Source organism: Elephantulus edwardii, unplaced genomic scaffold (assembly GCF_000299155.1).
Source record: "Elephantulus edwardii isolate Elephantulus edwardi_28Jun2011 unplaced genomic scaffold, EleEdw1.0 scaffold00252, whole genome shotgun sequence".
In the NCBI taxonomy this organism is placed as follows: Eukaryota; Metazoa; Chordata; class Mammalia; order Macroscelidea; family Macroscelididae; genus Elephantulus; species Elephantulus edwardii.
Window position 1 is genome coordinate 578,701 of NW_006400002.1, and position 8,014 is coordinate 586,714.

Below are 8,014 nucleotides of genomic sequence, written 5' to 3' on the forward strand. Positions count from 1 at the left end.
AATTTATCCAGTTTTTCTCAGTCATAAACCAACAGTGATATCAGTCCCATTTTACAACAGTGGCACCATGCAATATTTGTCCTTTTGCGACTGAGATATTTCACTCAGCATAATGTTCTCCGGGCTCACCCACTTTGAACAATATTGCATGAGTTCCTTGTTTTTCAATGCAGCATAGTATTCCATTGTGTGAATATACCACAGCTTCTCTATCCATTCGTCTGTTGATGGGCACCTGGGTTGTTTCCAACTCCTTGCTATTGTGAACAGAGCTGCGATAAACATGGGTGTTGCATTTCTTTTTTTTATGAGAAGGCTTGTTTTGGTTTTCATAATGTTTGAACCTGTCTGCTATTTCCTTGACATTTTGTGAAGTTCTTGGTATGTGAGGCAGTTTCTCGTGTGTTTACATAGTTGTTTTCATTTTCTTATCTTTAAGAGTCTTTAAGTGGCAAACTTTAAATGTTGACCTGAACTAAGTTGTCCCACAGCAGTCTACTTGCTGATTGTCTATGGGTATCTCTGTTTCTCATTTCCTGTGGCAAACTTTCCATTCTGTTGTCCTTGGAGGGGTAGGGAGCTGGTGTTTCTCCCTTTGCCCAGCTGTAATGGGTCTGCTTCTCTGTCTTGTCCTGCAGTTTGATGGGAGAGGGTGGTTTCCTCTAGAAATAGTGAAAGTCCTAGAAGTGATGCTCAGGATCTTTTCCTCAAAGAAAAAGCCCAGGAAAATGTCAAGGTCCCAACAGGGCAGCCCCCAAATCTCAGTTGGTGCTAATGGCTGTTCCGCACTCGTCTCCTTCCCTGGACTAGTCAGGAATGAGTTACTCCTGTCTGAGCAGACAAAGGCTCAGGGAAGGTCCCAGTAATGTTGTCTACAAGTCTCAGCTAATGGCCCACCTACTTACCTGTCTTCTCCTGCACTTAATTGGAAGCAAACTATTCCTGCTTGTGCAGACAAAGGGCCAGAGAAGTGGCAAGATACCAACAATGCAGCCCCTAAGTCTCAGTTACTGTTAATGGCTGACGCATACCTGTCTTCTTTCGTGGGGCTGGTTGGTAGGGAGCAGGGAAAGGCCCTGGAAAGTACCAAGGTCTGAGCAGTGCAGTCCCATAATTCTGTTGGTGTTAATGGCCAACCCAAGAACTCTCTGCTCTCCTATGGCTAATCAAATGTTGCTACATATGCCTTTAAAAGGGGGGGATGCTTTTAAGTAAGGAGGAAAAAAGCAGAACACAAATTCTTTCTCTTAGCTTCAAATAAAATGAAATTAAGAACTGCTGGTTTCTAACAGGGAACAAACCAAAATGCAAACATTGCCCTCCCAAACCCAGACCTGACCCCAAACACCAACAAATAAATGAGAAACACAGCTAAAGCCCAATGTGCTGCATTCTCAAGGCTAGGCTCATGGCTGGCCTCCTCTGTCAGTGGATGCAGCACCAGGGATGTTTTTGACCATAGGGGGATTTTGCAAGGCTGGTGGTGGGTTGGTGAGTGGGTAGGGTAGGTATTTTCAGAATCTTTTTAAAGCTCGTGTTTATTGAGTCTTTACCAGCCATTCTTCCCAGCACTTCTTTCCCCCGGGCAGAGGTTCCCATCAGAGAGGCCCCTATTCAGTTGTGGGCTGTAAATTGTCCCCCTTTTCTTGGTTATCTGCCCCAGTCTCGCCTTCAATTTTCCTCTTCCTCTACACTGAGCTTGTCATGGGCCCATTTGGGGCTGGGGCTGGACTTCTAGAGCATGATCAGCCTTGACCCTGTGAAAAGGCACCTCGGCCTCAGCTCACCCACTTGTCGCTTCCTTCACCTTCATGATCATCATACAAGTAATATTTCTTGCTTTTGCAGGTGTACTCTGGGTCCCACTCCTCTTCTCATTTTCTCTTTTGAAAATCACTGTTGCTGCTGTTAGTATTGTTACCAGAGCAGTTGCTTCAGCCTCTGCCTCTCCCTCTGGCTCAAAATTGCTCATTGAATATAGGCTGCTCCTCCAGAAGCAGCAATCTCTTTCTTCTGAGATGAGCCATATGTGGAGCCAGTGCCTGGTAGACTCAGGGCTCTTTTTTGATCGACTCAAGGACTCAGAGCCATATTTGAACTGGCCTTGGTGTGTGCCAGACTGATACTCAGCATCACTTGATGACATTGAGCCCATTCAGGACATTTTGGAGAGTGGAGAGCTAGGCTTTGGCAAACGGCTAGGACAGAGTGATCACTGCCTCATCACCACAGACTGGAGAGGGATTTTGAGAACAGGACTTTGTTCTTGGGGACTCAGGTCAGAAACAGCAGAGGCCCTTGATGTAGAACCAGGGCCATAGGTGGTGATATATCTGATCATGTCTTCAAGCTCTCAGATGACTTTGTATCTTGAGAGGTGCCTCCAGAGAATGACAGCTCTTTGGATTCATCACCCTGGTTATATCCAGCAGTCTGAGATGATCTTCTATGCTTAAAAGAGGATTATTTCGCCTTTGTGAACTTGCACTTGGAAGATTCAACATGGCTGTGGGTGGAGGAAGAACAAGAGGATGAGGAGTGCCTTGACCTGTCAAAAGAATATTTATTGGAGTTTCTAGAATGACTCCTGTACCTTAGTGAAGGAGATCTTCTCTTTGGGGCTTGGGATCGAGAATTACCCCATTGAGGACTATAGGCTTGTCAGTAATTCTGCCAATTATGGAACCATGTTTCCATAGACTCCTTGATTATACTGGCCCCATGGGAAAAAGCCTCTGTTGTTCCTGCTGAAATAATAGGGCCTTCTATAGGGTTGCAATACATCACAGGTGACTCAATGGCACATAACAACAAAACCATACTATATTGGTTGTTTTTTATTTAAGCCTCATGAGTAGAGTCAGCAAGACCTCAGGGAGGACCTTTGTATTTAAAAGTCTGTTGTTATTATATTTTGGAGGAACATTCTTCTAAGTGGTACAGAAGTCTTCTGTCAATATGCTGTACTGAGGTAACCTGGGGTTGCTGTGATGCTGAACCTAGTGTCATTGGGGTCTCAAATGCTATAATGGTTATCCTTGGTGGACAGTGTTTGGTGGAACTCCCAGTTTAAAACAGGTTTGTAAGCATGAGTGGCATCCACTCCCTAAACAACATGCCTCTGGAAATTCTATGAGTTTTTATAAATGATGATAGTTATAGAAAGGCTTCAGACCTTTTGTTCATAGGATCACTATAAGTGGTGCTCAACTCAACAGCAATCAACAATAACATAGCCTCTGTTGTGACTGCTGAAATCACAATTCTGATATTCTTTTGGGTGACTTCTTTCTTTGTGATGTGCTGGAGAATATGATCTGGAATGAGACCTAGAACTCAGTCTGCACTTCCTTGAATGAGATACAGATCGACTTTGGGATTATGACTTTGAAAATGAACAAGAACAAGATCTTGAACCAGATTTTGAAAGAGAAGAGGGAAATCCAGAATTAGATTTGTATTCGACATCTCTGAAGAGAGGGTCACTTTTCAATTACATTTTATTTGATCAATGATTTGACTTGCACTGGATCCAAAGAGACACCACTTCAAAAGATTACTGGTCATGTCACTGGCTTTTCCAGTTAACAAAATCAGGTTTCAATCCCATAGCTGACCCTACCCTGTGGTTTTCAGAGGCAGTAAATCACATGGGAGGAGACTGTCCATCTTTATCCTGCAAAGCATGTGGATTCAAACCGTGTGCCTGTGGGATTGCAACATAGCTTCTTACACTAGGTTACCAGAGCTCCCTGGGCCCACTGTAGTGATCTTAGCTGCAGCCTCGCAATGGCACAACTGGCCCAAACCTCGCCTCCTCCACATTGTTTTGCATCAAATCATTTTGTTGTTGTTGTTTTGTACCATCAAACCAGATCTGACTGGCATAGAAGATTGCCCCTCCTTCTCCAGTGGAACCATGAGCCTTCAGGATTGCAACACAGCTTCTTGCCTAGGCCAACAGTGCTCCCTTCAATTTCTCTTTTTTTTTTAGTTTTTTGTGTGCGTGTACCGTCAAATCAGATCTGACTGGTACAGGAGGAGATTGCCCCTCCTTCCCCGGCAGAGCATCTGGTGGATTCAAACCACGCACCTCTGGGATTGTAGTTGTAGCTTCTTGCCACTAGGCCACCAGAGCTCCCCTTCAATTTCTTTTAAAAATGAGCACAATTATTAATCATTTCCTTTCATTTGGTCAGGTTTTTGCTGCTGTTGTTGTTGTTAGGTGCCATCGAGTTGAGTACAACTCATGACCCTATGAATAAAAGATCTGAACTCTTTTCTGTCCTGCACCATCCTCACAGTTCCTGATATACAACAGCCCATTGCACCAGTCACCATGTCAATCCACCTAGCTGAGGGTCTTCTCTCCTTCCTCCACCCTCCACCCTTCCCAGCATCATGTCCTTCTCCAAGGAATAGCCCAACCTAGCAACATGTCCAAAGTATATGAGGTGAAGTCTCATCTTTCTTGCCTCTAAAGAGCACTTAGGCTGCATCCTCTCCAAGACATAGCTGTTTGTTCTCTTGGCAGTCCATGAGATGTTCAGTGCTCTTCTCCAACATCACAGCTCAAATGCATCAATTCTTTTCCTGTCATCCTTATTCACTGTCCAGTTATCAGATGCTGAAAGTATCAGAAAGTAATCATAAAGACAATGGCCTGAAACAGACACATCTTAGTCTTCAAACTGACATCACTACTCCTCAATAATTTGGAAAGGTCCCTAACTGCAGTTTTTTCCAGTGAAATGCATCTCCTTATTTTCTGAATGCTGGTAACAAAAGTGTTAATTGGGATCTATGCAAGATGAAGCTATTAACAGTTTCAATCTCCTCTTCATTCATCATGTTGCTGCCTATTGGTCCAGTGGTAAGAATCTTTGCTGTGATACTGAGACACAATGCATACCGAAGGCTGCATTCTTTGATCTTCTGCAACAAAGGCTTCAAGTCCTCCTCACTTTCAACAAGCAAGGTTGTGTCATTTGCATAACACAGTTTATTGATGAGTCTCCCTCCAATTCTGATGCCACAGTCCTCCTTATAGAGTGCAGAATCTCAGATAATTTGCTCAGCATACAGAATGAATAGATATGGTCAGGTTAAATTTAAGAGACAAGGAGTTGTTTCTTAAATTTCTTAGCATAGATGACTGAGCACATCTAGGGCTGCATCTATTTGTTATAACACCTCTATTGATATTGCATTAATTCCTTGAAGCTTATTTTTAAAATACTTTCAGTGTGGTCTGTACTTCTTCTCTCAGTGCCATTGTTCTTGGTCATATGCTACTTCCTGAGATGGTTAAGTCTTGACCAATTATTTTATAATACAGTGATTCTATGTGTTCTTTTCACCATCTTTTGATGCTTCGTCCATCATTCAATATTTTGCTGCTCATAGGGTTTTCTGTTGTACATAGGGTTTTCAGAGGCCTGCTATTTCAGAATTGGATAGCCAATCCTTCTTCCTAGTCTGTCTTAGTCTGAATGTTCAGATTTAGAGAAGTATCTGACAGACAACATTTTACAGAAAAAAGTGAAAGATATATCCCTTGCTATGGAGTTAACCATTAGTTTCAGTATTGTCCCCGCCCTTGGCCCAAACGTCTTGAACCACTTATTTCCCAGCTCCACCATCCACTAGGATACTCATCCACTTTTACCCACTCCCATTAACATCTATCTCCCATTATCCAGCCCTTGATCTGATAGCATATATCTGAAGCTTTCTTGACTTCTGTGATTTCAAACACGTCAGCTGCTGACAATTTTTTATGCTGTGACCAGTGTCTCTTAAATTTAATGGTAATGTTCCCCAAGTGAAGGTGATTGTCCTGTAGTATAGGCTGGATTTTTTTTTCTTGGCCCTCAGGCCCCAACAATTTATACATAGCCGTTGGTCCTTCTTGTTTACCTGAGGGGCAGGGTGGGGATTTCCAGGACCGTTTGTGCTGGCCTGTTTCTCTGCCTGGGAAGATTCCTTTCTGATTCCCTCTATGCATCCTGTGAAAGATTTCCATGCAGCCTTGTGTCCTTTTTGTTTACCTGTGGGGCAGGGCAGGGAGATTTGAAATTTTTCTTCAATTATTTCAGATTGAGAAATGCCAAGCAAGGTGGGGTGGTTTTTTTGTGGGTTTTGTTGTTGTTGTTGTTTTAATTTTCTAAACCTAAAGAGACTTTTAGAAAATATTATTTCCATTTGGGACATAATAAAATTTTTTTTACAACAATCAAGTGACCCATCTCATTGGTCAAATGATAAAAGAAAATGGCAAAGGTTTTGCTTCTGGTTTTCAAAGGTTGTACTTCCCTAATCTCCCTCAGTCTTCAGGACTAATGGAAAGAACTAAAGGAACCATTTAAACTCAACTCACTAAATTGTGCAAATCCTTAAAACTTCTTTGGACTAAGATATTTCCTTTAATCCTTTTAATACTAAATTACAAGTCATGTGGAACCCTTAAAACTTGGCTGGGTTGAAATAATTAATGACAAACCAATGGAATTGTCATAAATGTCTTATGACTAACCTAATTTAGTCTGGATTTAAAAATATTATCCGTCTTTTAAAATATTTTTTGTCTATTCTGAAATTTATTCTTCAGACCAAGAAAAGTTTCAAAGAAGCTATACCTGAATCTTCACTCCCACTCTAAATTTTTCCAGATAACAGAATTTTTTTGGAAAATGTTATTGCCTTAACAATCCTCTTGAACTACAGTGGACTAGATCTTACTAACTGCTTTACATCAACCATATTTCACAAAATTTGAAGGGGAAAAAAATCTTGGATTCATCTTCCACAAATAAAGAAAGCCGAGGAACCAACTCTGACTTTCAAATCTACAGGAGATCTTAAGGTTATCCTTCTATGTTCTCAGGGACAGAAGGCATTGGAAGTAGTAGATAGTTATATAGCTTCAACAGTTTCTCTACAAATCATTTAGTAACAGTGATTACATTATTGGACTTTCATAATCACTATCACGCACCCTTTCTTATTTATTCCTCTCTATTAAGAGAAATCCACTACCTTCTCAAGTCTTGCCCAGTCTCTGAGCTTTTGTTGTTAGTTTGATGCCATCTGTTATTATGTGACATCAAGTTAACTATGACTCATAGTGACCCTAAGAACAGCAGATTTGAACCTTACATTTTCATGTGCCATCCTCATTATTTCTGATATACTCAAGCTTAATGTTATGGTCATTATGTCAATCCATATGTTAAAGGTAGTCCTCAAATGTTTGTTTAAAAAAATTCATTCGTTTTGCACAGTAATTCCTAACCATATATTCCTTTTAAACAGTTTTCCCTTATCTGTTCCAATGCAGTATTTATTATTTATCTCTTCTTTTCTTAATTTTGCCCCAAACCCCATGCTAGTCCTGTTTCATAATAATGGCATTATGCAGTATTTGTTCTTTTGTGACTGAGATATTTCACTCAGCATAATGTCATCCGGGGTCACCCGTTCTGTGTAATATTTTATTATACATATATCTTTTTGATGTGCATATATCTATTTGGGTCACAGTTATGGTTTCTTTAGGGTATATATCAAGTATTGGAAGTGCTGGGTCAAATGTTATTTCTACTTCCAACTTTTTGAGAAAGCACCATACTGCCTTCCTAATGGTTGCACCATTTTACACTCTCACCAACAGTGAATAAGGATTTCAATTTGTCCACAACCTCACCAGCTTTTGTTGTTTGCTGCTCTGTTGAACTTTTCTATTGTTACTGGGATGAGATGATATCTCATAGTTGTTTTGATTTGCATCTCTCTGAGAGGTAGGGATTTTGACAATTTCTTCATGTGTTTATTTGCCATTTGAATGTCTTCTTTGGTGAAGTGTCTGTTTACATCCTGTGTCCATTTTGCAATTGGGTTGTATATCTTTGTCTTGTTGAGGTGCTGGTGTATTCTATAAATTCTAGATAAAAGTCCCTCATCAGACAGGTCATTATAAAACATTTTTCCCCCAGTCTGTGACTCTACTTTTTAC

The 8,014-nt window shown here is 40.9% G+C and overlaps 1 pseudogene; it reads right to left on the reverse strand.

Annotated features, from left to right (window-relative positions):
• Nucleotides 1–1,968: 1,968 nt before the first annotated feature.
• On the reverse strand, nt 1,969–7,386 carry LOC102867521 (annotated as a pseudogene).
• Between the last annotated feature and the right edge of the window lie 628 nt (nt 7,387–8,014).